Raw genomic sequence first — 17,305 nt, 5'->3', positions numbered from 1 at the left:
AAAAGGCCCTCGTCTTTATGAGACCTTGACTCTATTTACTAGAGAGACAAAAATCTCCCAGAAGTCTCCTAGCAGACTTTTCCTCAGATCTCACTGGACAGACTCAGGAAATATGTCAGTCTCCAGACCGATCACGAACAAAGGAGAATGGGATTGCCACAAGGACCTGAGACCTATCATGAACCAAACTGGTATTCTTAATGGAAGGGGAGGAGGGCAGTGGATAGCAAACAACTATAAGACTGTCTTCAGAAAGGCATGAGCTCAGGGTCTCAAGAGCCAGGTTACTGATGTCAATGCGAGATGCCCTTAAGGGTAACAGAACAGCCTGTGCTACTGTTTAAATGTTTGTCCCCGGCAAAACTCAAGTTAAAATTTGTCATAACAATATGGAAAAGTGGAGCACTTAAGGAATGATTAGGCCTTGAGGACTTTCTCCTCAGGGTAGGATTGACATTTTGTTTGTTTGTTTGTTTGTTTGTTTGTTTGTTTTACTCAGAACCTTGCACTTGCGTGGCAGGCAGCTGCACCACTGAGCTAAATCCCCAGCCCCTGGATTGGTGTTATTTTAAAAGGATGATTTGGATGCCTTCCAGCCCTTGAGATCACACTCTGCCAAGCTGCCTCACTAGGGGTTGACATATGCTCTTTGAGTTTCCCAGACTCCATAACTATGAGCCCATTCATTTCTGTCTGTTATAAATTATTCAGCTGTGTCTTCGTTGCTTTCCTCATTGCTGGGACACAATACCTGACAGATACAACTTAAAAGAGGAGGTTTCTTTTGTCTCACAGTTTTAGAAATTTCAGCCTGTGTTCAACAGGCTTAAACAGAGAAAGGGGATGGTGAAAGGGCCTGGTTAGGAGAAAGCTGTTCATGTCGTGGTGATCAGGAAGTAGAGAGAGAAGGAAGAAGACATGAAGGGAGATACACACTTCCAGGTCAGCCCCTCAATGACCCACTTTCCCTGAACAGGTCTTACCTCTAAACAGCAAGTCCCCCCATAACTCAATCACCTTCCAAAAGCCCTACCTTTGAGCACCTGAGGCCTTTGGGGGACATTCTTGCTCTAAAACAAAACACTGAGATAGGTATGGTGCAATGGTTAAGGCAGCTCAGCCTTTCAGCAGCTCACAAATGCTTAGCTGGCCATATGGATTTGGGGGAACACCATACCGGGGCCTTGTGGTCTTGATCTAATGCTTGATCTTTAGGAGCCAAAGAAAACTTGGCAGTCAGGGAGTTTGCGTGTAAAAACCAGGGTTCCAGGGCTCTCCCATCAAAGAAAACCTGGCAGTCAGGGAGTTTGCATGTAAATACCAGGGCTCCAGGTCTCTCCCGTCACTTCCTGTCAGTACCCATTTAAGCTACTAATAAAAATACCACAGACATGAAACTTAAGGAACAGTGAGATCGAGGCACCTAATTCAGTTTTTGATGAGGGTTCTGTTCATGGTTTGCAAACAACCATTTTCTTGCTAGATCCTCACATGACCAAGAGAGATCATCTCTTTGGTGTCACTTACAAGGGAAATACTGTCATTCCAAATCATCTTACTGTAAAGGCCACAGCACCAAATACCATCAATTGAGGTTAGGTTTCAATCTATGGATTGGTGGGGGGACGGAGGATGTTCAGTCCACACTTCCTTTCTAGTGTGTGATTTGGGGGGCAATAAATACACTGTTCCCCATACTGCAGTTGGATGAGTTTTTCCCTCACTTCCTGGGTTGTGCATGCATCAAGGTAAGGGTGATCCATCAGGCAGGAGGGAAGGAAGCACTCAGAGGCCAAGACAGGAAGAGCCTGGGCAGGAAGTGGGTTAGCAGGAAATCAGGCTAGAAGATTTCCATCAACCCCACATCCTGCTTACTTCACCCCGATTTCATTCGGGAGACAATTACACAGGGCTGTAAGAGTCGTGGAAAAAAGAGAGAAGGTAAAGAGGGTCCACAAAGATGAGGGTTGCACTGCATCAAGACTTTGAAAGGGATGGTGTGGGGAATGTTGTTAGCCCTGATCTCTAAGCACCTAGGGGCACAGTAATGCACTAATCAGGGGAAGCCACTGGGCAGGAAGCACTTGCTCTGGCTCTCCCTCATCTGTCTGTCACTTTCAGAGAAGGCCTCAAGTCCAACTCAGAATGCACAGGCTCCTGCTTAGAAATCACAAGTCTGAGATATCATTGTGAAACAAGACCTCCTTCCTTCTCGATGTCACCTACCCTGCTCATCAGTAAGAAGAGCAGGAAGTCACTTTGCTCATCCCTAGGGTTATGTGGAAACAGTTTCTCCTTCTACTTTTCCTCTTTTATGCTGGACAAACTCTGTTTTTCTCTCTTTTAGTAAATTCCTCTTCGAGTTTTGAAAAAGTAACATGTGCCACCTACCCAGTGACATGCAGAACTTCTTCCTCCCCTGCACACAGAAGCATATGCAAATGTACACACAGATAACCTTTTGGGTCGAGGCCAGCCATTTTTGTAAAAGTGTGACCCCAAAACACACATTTACCTTTCTCTCTTAGCAAAGAGCCCAGCTGAGTTTGTCTCCTATGTCATCTTCAAAAAGCTTCACGGTTTTAGGCTGTACATTTAGGTAGATATATGGTCCGTGTTAATAGGCATTTATATATGTTGTCAAGTGCGGATGACAGGCTTTTTGTGGGACTACATGACTAATTTTTCTAGTACCCTTCGTTGAAAAGACCATTCTTATTCTTTGCACCTCTGCCTCCACTGAAAACCATTTTGGAAAATATGTGTGCATCTACTTAAGATAGTATTTTGTTCGATTGACTGTCTATTGGGTATAATCAAACATCTGGTGAATGTATAAATTTTTTTTAAAATTACAATTAAAGACTATTAACACCCCCCCCTTAAAATACTTTCCCTTGTCTCAGACACATTTATGCCATTGTTCTTACTACTTTCTGAAGCAGCTCTGGAAGCTATCTTCTGTGTCTCTAGTTGCACTGTTGTAGCTTCCTCGATGTCCTGGATGGTCATTTTGGCTTTGTGGGAGAATCAGATGTCACACGGCAGCAGATCCAGTGAACACGATGGATGCAGATACAGTGTAATGTTTCTACAAGCCTGCCTTCTGTCGGGTGGTACTTGTCAGCCGCATTCGCTTTATTTAAAGACACAAGAGAAGATTTCAAAAAGTATTTCAGAAAATGACAATAATGATGGAATAAGGGTTTGAAGTAAAGGGGCGTATTTGGAAAGGAACGAATGACAATGTGTCTTTTACTGTTATAAAGGTTTAAAACTTCAACATTCACCATATATTTCGAGACTACCTTGTATCTTGCTTAGGTACCATATTACGTGCCATGACTATTTTAACTTTATAACAAATCTTGAAGCCAATAATGTGAATGTTGTAACTTTGTTTTTTTTTTTCAAAGACGTTCTGGCTACTCTAGGTCATTTGTTTTTCCAGGAGTTTTAGAATCAGTCAATTTCTACAAAAAGGCCTATGTACATCATTTTGATTTGGATTGGATTGCATTAGCAGTTGAATAGGAGGCTAACAGATAACAGCATTGAGTCTCTCACCCATAAACACACCATATCTCTTTGTAGGTTAGCAACTAGCAATATTTTGAAGTTTTCAATGTACAGATCTTTTGCATCTTTCATTATGTTTTATCCTTGGGGATAAACACATTTTTGAAGTTCTTGTAAATGATACCAATAGTTAAATTTAAACTTCCTATTGTTTATTGCTAGAATATAGAAATATAGCTGATTTTCATATATTTATCTTATATTTTCAGCCAGGCCAAACTCACCTACTGGTCCTAAGTTTGTACTGGTTTTGCTTTTGGTATATTTGGGTAGATGCCATAGGATATTCTGTAGAAATGGTTGATCAAATAAAGAGTGTTACTTTTGCTTCCTAACCTAGATACCTTTTATTTCCTTTTCTTGCCTTATCACATTGGCTAGATATTTTAGTACAACCTTGAACAGAAATGAAATTGAATATCCTTAACTTGTTCCTGCTCTTAGAGGGAAAGTACTCAGTGTCTTATCATTATATTTTGTTAAGTGTGGATTTTTCATACATTTCTTAATCAAGCAAAAGAAATTCTATTTTCTGAGAGTTTTAAGTGACAATAAATGTTGAACTTTATGAAATGCCTTTTTTGTGTCTGTTGAGATGAACACATGGCTTTCCCTTTTTATAGTCTGTTGATGTGGTAGATTACATTGATTGACAAATGTTAAACTAAACTTGCATACCTTGGATGACACTCTTTGGACATGATGTACTATCTACCTGTTTAGTAGAATTACAGTTGTAAAAATTTCAATAATTTTTGAAATTATGGCTCACAAAGAAAAATTGCTCTGAAGTTGCTTTTTCCTCTCACTAATATCTTTGTCTGCTTTTGGAAAAAGAGTTAGACATATCAATACTATAAAATTCCTATAAAAACTGATTTGGCAGTTTTCCATGAATTTTCATATATTGTTCAAATATTGTTCACATGTTCAAATATTTAGTTTCTAAATAGTGATGGTTTAACAGGTATATTTCTGGTATTGATTTCTAATTTAATCCCATTTTTATTAGAGAACATATTCTATATGGTTTGAAATGTTTTAATTTTTAAAGAATTTATTGGGAGTTGTTTCATGGACCAGAATATGGTCCATCTTGGTAAATGTTCAGTATGACTGTGAAAAGAACATGTAACCCAATGCTGTTGAATGGACTATCATATAAATGGAAATTAGGTCATGTTGGCTAGTACCAACCAATTTGGTTCACTATCATCTACAAGCCTTCTATTTTAGTACTAATTTTATAATTACTTGATTATTAATTATAGGGTGTTGAAATATCTGATTTGAATGTAGATTTGTCTGTTTCTTCTTTCAGTACTATTGGCTTTTGCTTCATGTAATTTGCAAAATTATTAGATTCACTAGCATTCATGATTGTTGTATTCTCTCAATTAACCAATGCTTTCATTATGTTTAAAATGATTCACTCTAACACTGCTAGTATTATTTTCTCTGAAATCTACCTTGACTGTTATTAACACCATTTAAGTGTTCTCTCAATTGGTTTTAATATGGTTAATGCATTAATAGACATTGCCATTCATTTGCTTTTCAGTATTTGTGTCTGTATTAATGGTAGGTTTCTTGTGGTTAGGATAATGTTGCCTTTGAATGTAGGTATTCAGACCATTTACACTTAATTTGTTTTGTGATTGGGTTCAGATTTATCACTTGTTTGCTTTATATTTTTCCCATCTATTCTTTCCATTTTCTTTCTTTCTTATCTCATTTTGAATTCACTGAGTAGTTTTTAATTTTCTTCTATCTTCTTTCTTGGCCTAGCACCTATAATTCTGTTTTTTAAAATATTTTTGGTTGTTTGTTTTTTATTGACCATTAATCACAGCCTAAACTTCAAGTGATATTATGCTGTTACACTTAATGTAAGAAGTTATACAGATGTACTTTCATTTCTACACTCCTAGTTGCTATGCTACTACTAGCATACACAGTATTCCACATGTTAATAAACCAAATAACTTACTCTTATTTTGCCTTTAAAACTCATCTTTTAAAGTGTTAATAGGAAAAGTAATCTTTATTTACACATGTAGTTACCACCATCTGGTTCTCCCCAATCCTTTAAGTTGATCCACGTTTCCATCTTATATCATTTTACTGCTAGAAAGATTTCCTTTAGCATTTTTTAAACTTTTTTTGTGTGTGTTCTGGGGATTTAACTCAGGACCTTGTGCTTGTAAGGCAGGCAGGGTACCACTGAGCTAAATTTCCAGCCCCCTTTTTGCATTTTTTATAGCCTGGATACATTCATGATTCATTCTTTTACCTTTTGAATGCCTGGAAAATTATTTAACTTGTATATTTTTTTCAACAAGAATATTTGGTCCTCTGTACACAATATTTCACATTTTTTGGGTTGCTTTTTTAACATTTTGTCTTTTTCCGCTGATTGTAAGCAACTTGATTAAGTATCTTGGTATAGTTTTCCTCCTGTTTCTTGTGTTTAGAGTTCACTAGGCTTGGATCTATGGGTTTAGCATTTTCTGCAAAGCTGGCAAAAGTTGATTATTATTTCTTCAAATGTTACTTTTATCTTTTCTCTTTTAGAGAATCCGACCTCTTGAAGTTGCTCACAGATGCCTGACACTGTTGATTTTTTCAGTTTTATTTTTCTGTGTTTCATTTTGAACCATTCTATTGCTGTACCTTCAAGTTCATTAATCTTCATTCCTTAAATATTTTTGTTGGTTTGTTTTTTCTTTTTTTTGGTTCCTTTTTTTTTTTTGAGACAGGGTCTCACTATGTAGTTGAGACTGACCTGGAACTCACTATGTAGCCTAGGCTGGTCTCGAACTCACAGTGATCCTCCTGCCTTAGCCTCCTGAGTGCTGAGATTATAGGCATGCACCACCACACCTGGCTCTCTCCTTAAATATTAATCTGCCAAAAATCCTACCCAGTATATTTTCCATTTCATGGTATGACTTAGTTTTGAAAGTCTAACTCAGGCTATGGGGGAAAGAATAAACTACAGCAAGATTAATTAAGAACCACTAGTATCAGAGTCTATTGTGAATCTTAATTTTCCCCAATTAAGCTTCTTAAAACAATATTAAACATTTCTATCTCTTCCCTTTTTATGGGTCAGCATTTGAGAGTGGCTTCACTGGATGAATCTTGCTTGGGTCTCTCATGAGGTAGTGGTCAAGATATTGGCCAGTCTACAACTGTCAGAGAGCTTTTGGAGATGGAGGATTTGCATCCAACATGTCTCACTTATTGTTGAAATGTTGGTGCTAACCAAATGCCTCACCTCTTGCCGTGGCTGTTTTCACGTGGCTGCTTGAGTATCCTCACAATAAGTGTCTGGCTTCCCCCAAAATGAGTGCTTGAAAAGCACAGAAGAACATGAGGTTATATCACACACCATCACTTCCTTCTTCTTTTGGTCCCACAGATCAGCTCAGCTATAGCATTGGAAGAAATTAAATAAGAGCAGGAACATCAGAAAATGAAGATCTTTGGTGGCCAATTTGCAGGCAGACTTCTTCAACAAGTGACTTTAACAGGAATGATGGTAAAAATGGTTGGATTTGATATATGTTTTGAAAATACAAACCAGGCGTGGTGGCACGCACCTGTGATCCTAGCACTCAGGAGCCTGAGGCAGGAAGATTGCTGTGAGTTCAAAGCCATCCTGGGCTATATACTGAGTTCAAGACCAGCCTGAACTATATCATAGCAAGATCTCATCTTAAAAAAATATACAGAAAGAAAGAAAAAAGAAAAGAATGGAAGAAAGAAGAAAATACAGCTAAAAGAATTTAGTGTTAGAATATACATGACTTTGAGAGAAAGAAAGGAGTTGAAGGTGACTCCCAGATTTTGATCCGAACAGCTGGAAGAGTAAAGATATGTTTACCAAGATGGCAATGATGGGAACAAAACTTAAAGGAAATTATTAACTCAGTTTTAAATATGCAAGGGAAAGATGTCAGGTGAACCGTTGGATATAAAAGCCCTGAATATAGGAGATGGGCTATAAACTAAACTAAAACTATGGTGCTAAGTAAGAAACCCAGATCATGAATGTGATTTGAAAAGAAGAAAACATTAGATGATGAATCAGGGAATAACCTTCAAGAGACTATAAAGGAGCAGTCAATGTCAGGGAAAGAAGTCTGAGAGACTGAAGTACTTCAAGGAGAAAGGAGCAGCCACGAGGCCTAACTGCTGCTCAGAGGCTCAAAGATGACGACCAATGAAGCTGGTTGTGAACTTTACAAGCACAATGTTGTGTTGTGGTGTGGGAAAAAAGGCTACTTGGAAGGGCTCAATAGACAATGGAAAAGAGAAAGTGGATAAGGGAAATTTGAATTTTTTTTGAGAAAAAAAAAATAGACCCAAAGTTAAACAGAGAATGAGAGGTTAAGAGTAATTTGCTTTAAGATGGGACAAAAATAACATGTTTGTATGCTAATGGAAATTATTTTTACTCTCTACTCATCACCCCCACTGCTCTAGAAAGGGCTTAGCCCTTTTTCCTTATTGTCTCCTCTCTTTATATAATATCTCTCAAATCTAATATAAAAGAGGAATCTATAACTAACTTCTACCTCCTCTTTGCTACTTCCCTTTACCTTCCAAAATTTGATTTCATGTGTGCCTAGGGGTGGGGGATGAAGGTATTTTATCATTTGATTGCCTTACAACTTTCAATAATCTACATAAACCTCTATTTCTTCCTATATAACTTTTCATCTGTATTTCAACTACACACTTTGTAAATGGGAGTTATGTATACTCTTACTTTTCCCCAATGTTCACTTTCTCTTTCTCTCTTAATTCAAATTCTCTACTAGTGGAATCAAATTGATTAAAAAACACAGCACTTACATTAACATGGCTGTATTTCTATTTTTTATTTTGGATCAAGTAGTGTGCTAATATTAAATTGTCTTCTGTAGAAGTCATTTATCCAGTTATTTAATTTATTTCACCCATTCCACAACTATTTATTAAGTGCCTACTACCTGCTAGTCACTGTTCTAGCCATTAAAGATACAGCACAATAGGGCTGGGGATTTAGCTCAGTGGTTCTGCCACCTTCCTCACAAGTGCAAGGTCCTGAGTTCGATCCCTGGTACCAAAAAAATACAGCATGGTAGAGAAGACAGATGAATTCCTTGCGCTAAAGAGCTGACATCCTAGGAATGTGACAGATAATAAGCAAATAAATTGTAGGTGGGGATAAGTCCTAAAAAGGAAAATAAAGTGAGTAAGAATTTGGATAGTAATGAGTGAAAAGTACTTCAGATTGATTGGTCAGGGGTTCTGAGCAGAGATGTGTATAGAGTGAGGGAAGAAGTCATAAATATCTACCTATTTGGCCATCTAACACCACCGTGCTTGTGACACCAGAAGGAAATTGGATCATCCTAATCAAATGAATTTTCTTTTCTTATATTTACCTTTTTCCCTTCCCTTCTCTTCTCCTTCTCCATGTCCTTTTCCTTCTTCCTTCCTCTCCCTCTCTCTATCCATTCTCATGACAGGCATTCCTATGTTCCTCCAACTCAGAATTGTGCCATCCCTTGACAAAAAAAATGTTGTGATGATACACTGCTAATAGCAGAACTTCTTAAATGTTAAGAAGTTCATTTGCACTCACTGGATTTGACAGATAGATATTTAATAAATATTTAAGTGGTAATGATAATAAGATTTATTAAATCTCTGCTATGGCTAAAAGCTAAAGGTTAGGAGGAGAGATCCCTTCCCGCTCTTACCACACTCAGGAAGAAGGAAGCTGTCTCCATTTGAAAGAAAAGTTCAAGACAATCCATCCTTTAAAGGACTCTTCTTTATTACTTTGAAAAGTTTAATTGAGTTCTGGTTGTGATCACATCCTGGACACAGCAATGAACTCTACGAGAGCAGAGAGGCCTTGGCAAATGTCAACCCCCAGCAGCCACTGGTAATGGAACCAGCATGCATCCGTGAACAGGATCACTGGGCTCCCAATAGACTGATTGTCTCTGCAGATTGCCATGAGAAGAAAGATGCCAAGCCTTCTGGAACACTTTCACTTTCAAAAAACTTTTTATTTTTATTCATTCTACAACTGTTTACTAAGTGCAGTTTTTTAAAAATAAATTTGCAACCTGTCGCCCACAAAGACGAGGTAAGTGGAAGCATGAAGTATTACTAAGTCACCTAGGATCCCACCTATAAGATCTGCACCCCTCATTTGGTGTAGTAACTGAGGGGGGAAATGGAAGTGCCAGAGGGCCAGAATCCTCCTCTGGCTGAACAGCCTGGTCCCTAAGCCAATGTTTCATGCAATGAACTGGACAGGAAGAGAGTGTAAAGGACACAGGACAGTTTCTGTCTTATATATCAAGTTTACTATATAGCCAAAAGCCTTGGTTTTTGTTATTAAAGCAAGTTCCTAAGATCACAAATATGTGCCTTTCTCATGATAAAATTCTATTAGGCATTCATTGACCTGAAACCATATCTCCCTTGATTGAGGCTTCAAACAGTTATACTTTGAAAGTGCTTTAAAGTGATAAAAATGATTTGATTATAACAGTAGTCAAAGGAAAAAGCATTGATCTGTTATATCCTCTGGCTCACTTCAGAAGTATTTGTGACCATGGTAAATTCTAATTCTGACTATTAGGGGCTTTCCAACTCAACATGACCTCAGAGATGAACAGTAATCCACAAAGTTTGAAGAACTGAAAATAGATAAGTAGAGACTTCTGCTTCTAGTTATGATGGAGTAACAGGGACCAGACAGATTCTCCTGCCTGAAATGACTTCCAAAACTGGACAAAACAACAAAACAATGGCTTTCAAAGACATTGGAAAGTTCATTCCAGATGCTGTGACAAAATACATCAGAAGGAGTAATTTTTAATGATAAAAATTTGTTTCTCACAGTTCTAGAAGTCAGGGAGTCCATGATCAAGGTGCCAGCATATTCCCTGTCTGGCTAAGGATTGTTGGATGGTGCTTCTTCTTACATCCTTAGATGATAGAAGGATGAACACTGTGTCCTCAGGAAGCAGAGGACCAAAGGAAACCAAATAGGTTCCCACAACCCCCTTTACAAGACCACTGACCCCATTCACAAAAGTTGAACCCTACTAACCTAAAAACTTCAACTCTTAAACTTAATACACTGGGGATTAAGTTTCAAAATGAGTTTTGGAGGGACATAAACATTTAAACCATAGCAGACATCATGTGAAAAAGGACTGTGACCATCTAAGACTAGAAACAAATGGGGTTAGCCCTGTGATTTCCTCAGTTTATTTTCTTAAAGCATTTTCAGGATATGACACAGTGCAGATAAACCAGGAAGAGCCCAGAGAACTCCCTGAGTTGAGGAAATAAAGCTAAGGGTTCAGGGCTGTGAAGGGAATGAGAGCTTGTAGGCACAATACAATACTAGAAAAGAGAAAGATGTAAAGAGAGAAATCTAGATATCTGCCTGAGATCTGCTGGGGTGTTCAGCAGAATAATGATCAGTCTACATATATGAAGACACTACACAGGGTTGGAGAAGAAACCATGCCAAAGGGTTAAAGGTAGCAATGCCTGAAATAATCAGCCAGACTGAAAAACATCATCTTTCATGGGGCATCTGCTGAGCACTAAAAAGATCTTAACTAACTATAGAGAATAGCCCCAGCAAAATGCTGTTCTGGTCAAACCTAGAATAAATTTAAAAGCAGTAAATTTCATAACATATGACAGCTAATAAAAAAATTGCCAACTGTGCAAAGGACAGGAAAATATGAACTATAAAGAGTGGAGAAAGCCACTGAAAGTGACCCTAAATGACATGTTAGAAATAATAGATGAGACCATGTCAACAGCTGTTATAACTATATTCTAAATAGTCAACAACTACAACAAATAGTAAACATGTTAAGTAGAAACATGGGAGATAATAAAAAGACACAAATCAAACATCTAGAGATAAAAAACTACAATGTCTGAGATGAAAAATATAATGGGTAGGATTGATGACAGTTGAGATACTTCAGAAAGATTAGTGAATTTGAAGATATACCAACAGAAACTATATCAAGTGATACATATAGAAAAAAATACTTTTAAAATCATAAAGGATTATTTGGACAATGTAAAGAAGTCTAGAGTAAGGACTCAAGGACCCTGGAGGAGGCCTCTCCAGCTGCCTGGCTGGGCTCATCCGGTGGGTGCACGACCTCCCCAACTGCGTGCCACCAGATCCAGTAAGGAAGGCAGCCACGAGGGCGCCCTTGAAACACCCCCATGACCCCCCCTGCCCCATTCTCAAACCTCCTGATTAGGCCAGTCCTTGGACCCACTCTGCAGAGGCATAGGTGCTCATGAAGGGTAGTTTTCTGAGCTCCCAACATTGAACATTTTTAAAGAAAGGGCAGGGGAAACCTGTAATAGAACTGAGTGGAGTTCAACCCTGTGGATTGGGAAACTCAAGTTAGGCCTTGTGTACTGAGGTCAGTTTGAGTCATGGGGACCTGCCATTGGCTAGCCAAGATCAGGGGATTCGGTTCTGCACATGGCTGTACATGTGGTATAATATGACAACAGAGACATAGTCTGAAAGAGCCCCTTCAAATTCTTTTTTTTTCTTTTTTTCTTTTCCTCATTCCACCCTAAAATTTCTTTCTATTTTATGTCCTCTTTCTCCAACTCAGTTTCTTGCTCCACCATATTATCCCCCATCTCCCTTTTTAATCCTGCTCCTGCCCTAACTCAGACTACTTCTTTTATTATTATTTTGGGTTTTTTTTTTTGTTTGATTGTTTTCTTTTGTTTTGTTTTTGTTTTTGTTTTGTTTTCTTTATTCTTTTCTCCAGTCATTTTACCTCACTCATGGCTCCATAGCTTCAAGGGAAGGCAAGCCCCTGTTACTGTTAAGGGGATATATTCTTGTCCTTATCTCTGCACTCTGTCTATCCCCTTTGAAGTTAATAGCTTCATAAAGATAGTAAGGTCATTCTACATACTCTGGTTTCACTTCAAACCTGCTCCAGTTCTTTCACTTATCTACTCCTCTCATCCTAACTCAGTCTAACCCCCCATCCTAAAAGGTAAACATGCTATATTAAAAAGTGTATTCACTGCAAACATATTTTGGGCTGCTTCTTGATATTAATTTAATTCACATGGTTTAAAGGTGATCAATGACTACCACAAGTGGTCAATTTGCAAGCTGTGCTTGATCCTATTGGGCTGCTGAATGTATCAATTGGGATAAAGGATTGTGATTGATTTAATAAGTTGTTTTCTCTAATATTATGAAAATGAGGGTGTCTATGAGTCATTAGAGCCTCAAAAGCTAAGCACAACAATATTAGGAAGATTTAAGTAATACACAGAAATTAAACCAAGGACAACCCAACAACAAAAATAAAAATGAGAAAACACTTAAGCAAGACACAAAGACAGATTTCCAGTTCACCAATGGCAAATAGTAGGACAAATGAGGATGAAAAGTCTGATAGTGAACCAGCAGGACACCCTGGACCCATAGCACAGGAGGTAACAAAACAGATCAATCAGGCTCTAGAAAAATTCAAATCAGAAATAATTTCCCAGTTAACCAGAGAGATGATGAGCAAAATGGAAGTCATGATTCGAGACTCTAGAACAGAAACTGACAAAAAAGTAGATGAGCTCAAGACCATGATAGAAGCCATGAAGACTCAGTATAAGAAAGAAATGGAAACAATGAATGCCCAACAGAGGAAAGAAATGGAATCCAAGAGGAAAGAAGGAATCCATAAAACAGATTCAAACAGATATCCAGGAGATTAAAAACTCTATTAAAAGTGTACACAACAGAATAAAAGATTGTGAAGATAGAATTTCATATATAGAAGATAGGATCTCAGTCAGTGACCGTGAAAAAAGAGGTCTCTCAAAAACAGTAAGGGATCATGAGAAATCAATCCAACAACTTCTAGATGATGCAAAGAAAAATAACATAAGACTGATAGGAATTCATAAAATAGCAGGAGAAAACACAAATGACTTAAAAAAGCTCTTCACAGAATTAATGACAGAAAATTTCCCAAATAGAAGGGAAGAATTAGACATACAGATAAGTGAGGCATATAGAACTCCAACTAGCCACAAAAAAAAAAATCTACACTTAGACATGTAATAATCAAGATCCCAGAAATCGAACAGAAAAACAAAATATTACAAGCAGTAAGCGAAAAGAAACAAATCACATGCAAAGGAAAGCCCATCAGAATCACAGCAGACTTTTCAACACAAACCCTTAGGTCAAGGAGAGCCTGGAGTGAGGTATTCCAAGTCCTAAAAGAAAATAACCTCCAACCTAGGCTGATGTATCCTGCAAAACTCTCTTTCAAAATAGATGGGGAAATAAGATACTTCCACGACAAAGAACACCTAAGAAATTTCATGAACACCAAACCAGCACTACAAGGAATTCTAAACAATATCCTAGAAAAGAACAATGAAGGTCACAATACCATGAGGCCCAACAGACCAAATCAAATAGGCAAGGCAAGGAACTAAAAGAAGAGGGGAGAAAAAGTAAAAAGAGTCAACAGAAGGACAATAACATGACAACAATAAGTCAGAACATATCAGTTATAAGCATCAATGTTAATAGCCTCAATTCACCAATCAAGAGAAACAGACTGGCAGAATGGATTAAGAAGCAAAATCCAACAATACATTGTATACAAGAAACACACCTAGTGCAAAAGGAAGCCCTTGGACTGAAAGTGAAAGGATGGAAAACAATTCTCCACACGTCAGGAGCCCAGAAAAAAGCAGGGGTAGCAATCTTATTCTCAGACAAAGTAAATTTCAAACCAAAACTCAATAAGAGAGACAAAGAAGGACACTACATCCTTGTAAAGGGAACAATTCAAGAGGAAGATATGACAATCATAAACATATATGCACCAAATATAAATGCCCCCAACTATATAAAACAAATGTTAAGTAATATGAAAAACCAAATAAGCAATAATACAATTTTAGTGGGGGATTTAAATACCCCACTATCACAAATTGACAGATCATCTAGGTAGAAAATCAACAATGAAATAATAGAACTGAACCAAGTTTTGGAACACATGGACTTAATAGATGTTTACAGAATATTCCACCCCACAAAATCAGAATATACATTCTTTTCAGCTGCACATGGATCATTCTCCAAGATAGACCACATATTGGCTCACAGAACAGGTCTGAATAAATGCAAAAGAATTGAAGTCATCCCCTGTATATCATCAGATCATAGTGCAATCAAACTGGAGATCAATAGCTCAAGAAACTGTAGGAACTTCACAAGCACATGGAAACTGAACAACACTCTCCTAAACAATCAATGGATTACAGAGGAAATTAAAGAAGAAATTAGACAGTTTTTACAAATGAATGAGAATGCCAACACAACATACAGGAATCTATGGGACACAATGAAAGCAGTTCTATGGGGAAAATTCATAACATTGAATGCCCACACTAGGAAAACAGAGAGGGCTCAAATAACCTAATGATGAAACTTAGACTCCTAGAAAAACAAGAGCAAGGAAAACCCAAAGCTCGAACAAGAGAGGAAATTATAAAGATCCGAGCAGAAATCAATGCAATGGAAACTAAGAAAATGATACAAAAAATAAATGAAACAAAGAGCTGGTTTTTTGAACAAATAAATAAAATCGACAAACCCTTAGCTAATCTTATCAAAAAAAGGAAAGAAAAGGCTCAGATCAATGCAATCAGGAATGAAAAAGGCGAAGTCACAACAGATCCAAAAGAAATCCAGAAGATCATGAATACCTACTTTGCGAACCTGTACTCCAATAAAATGGAAAACACAGAAGAAATGGACAGATTTTTAGATACTTATGAATTACCAGAGTTGAACAAAGAAGATAAAAACATTTTAAACACCCCAATTACAATCAGTGAAATTGAAAATGTAATTAAAAATTTACCAACAAAGAAAAGCCCAGGCCCTGATGGATTCACTGCTGAATTTTACAAGACATTTAGGGAAGAACTATTGCCATTACTCTTTAAACTTTTCAATGAAATTGAAAGGGAAGCTATACTTCCAAATTCATTCCTGGAAGCAAGTATCACTTTGATTCCCAAACCAGGGAAAGATGCAACTAAAAAAGAAAACTACAGATAAATCTCCTTAATGAATATAGATGCAAAAATCCTTAATAAGATAATAGCAAACAGAATACAGAGGATTATCAAGAAGATCATTCATCCTGACCAAGTCGGATTTATTCCAGAGATGCAAGGGTGGTTCAACATACAAAAGGCAATAAATGTAATATATTATATTAACAAGTCAAGGACAAAAACCATATGATCCTCTCAATAGATGCAGAAAAAGCATTTGATAAAATTCAACTCCCATTCATGATAAAAACCCTGCAAAAAATTGGAATAGATGGTCTTTACCTCAACTTAATAAAGGCTATCTATGAAAAACCAACAGCCAACATCATATTAAATGGCCAAAAACTGAAAACCTTCACGTTAAAATCAGGAACAAGGCAAGGATGCCCACTATCAATGCTCCTCTTCTATATAGTTCTGGAAACATTAGCCACAGCAATTAGACAAGAGAAAGAAATTAAAGCAATAAAGATAGGGAAGGAAGCAGTTAAACTGTCATTATTTGCTGATGATATGGTACGCTACATTGAAGACCCAAAAGACTCCACCAAAAGACTTCTAGACTTAATTGACAGATTCAGCAGAGAATTCAGATACAAGGTGAACACCCAAAAATCAATAGCCTTCTTATACACAAATAACAGACTCACTGAGAAAGAAATAAGAGAAAAAATTCCTTTTACAATAAATAGCATCCAAAAAAATGATGCATCTAGGAATCAATCTAACAAAAGAAGCAAAAGATATCTACACTGAAAATTGTAGCACTCTGAAAAAAGAAATTGAAGAGGATATAAAAAAAATGGAAAGATATCCCCTGCTCCTGGGTAGGAAGAATCAGCATAGTGAAAATGGCCATACTACCAAAACTGCTATATACATTCAATGCAATGCCAATTGAAATTCCAACACTATACATCACAGAACTAGAAAAAAGAATCCAAAAATTCATTTGGAACCATAAGGAACCTAGAATAGCAAAAGCCATCTTAGGCAACAGACACATGGCACCAGGTATTACAATTCCCAATTTGAAACTATACTACAAAGCCACTGTGATAAAAACAGCATGGTACTGGCAAAGAAACAGGCCTGAGGATCAGTGGAACAGACTGGAAGACACAAAAACAAATCCAGATGTACTCAGCTACCTCATTTTTGACAAAGGAGCTGACCATCCTCAGTGGAGGAAAGATAGCCTCTTTAATAAATGGTGTTGGAAAAACTGGATTTCAACCTGCCACAAATTAAAACTAGACCCTTATCTTTCACCATGCATTAAAATAAAATCCAAATGGATTAAAGATCTAAATATTAAAACAGAAACATTAAACTTGCTGGACTCAGCTACCTCATTTTTGACAAAGGAGCTGACCATCCTCAGTGGAGGAAAGATAGCCTCTTTAATAAATGGTGTTGGAAAAACTGGATTTCAACCTGCCACAAATTAAAACTAGACCCTTATCTTTCACCATGCATTAAAATAAAATCCAAATGGATTAAAGATCTAAATATTAAAACAGAAACATTAAACTTGCTGGAAAGAGTA

General features: G+C 37.3%; 1 long non-coding RNA gene across 1 annotated transcript in view; it reads right to left on the bottom strand.

Annotated features, from left to right (window-relative positions):
• Positions 1-518: 518 nt before the first annotated feature.
• The window catches only part of LOC104860851, a 28,693-nt gene continuing 11,906 nt past the window's right edge, over positions 519-17,305 (bottom strand). Inside the window, exons 2-3 of the long non-coding RNA XR_779813.2 lie at positions 6,860-7,013; positions 519-3,136 (exon numbers count right to left, since the gene is read on the bottom strand). This is a non-coding gene — a long non-coding RNA (uncharacterized LOC104860851). The remainder of the gene's footprint in view (positions 3,137-6,859; positions 7,014-17,305) is intronic.

The sequence above is a fragment of the Fukomys damarensis genome, unplaced genomic scaffold, assembly GCF_012274545.1.
Source record: "Fukomys damarensis isolate Sample0158 unplaced genomic scaffold, DMR_v1.0_HiC HiC_scaffold_9, whole genome shotgun sequence".
NCBI lineage: Eukaryota > Metazoa > Chordata > Mammalia > Rodentia > Bathyergidae > Fukomys > Fukomys damarensis.
Note: the sequence above shows the minus strand (reverse complement) of the source record. Positions and strands in the feature narration are given on the sequence as shown.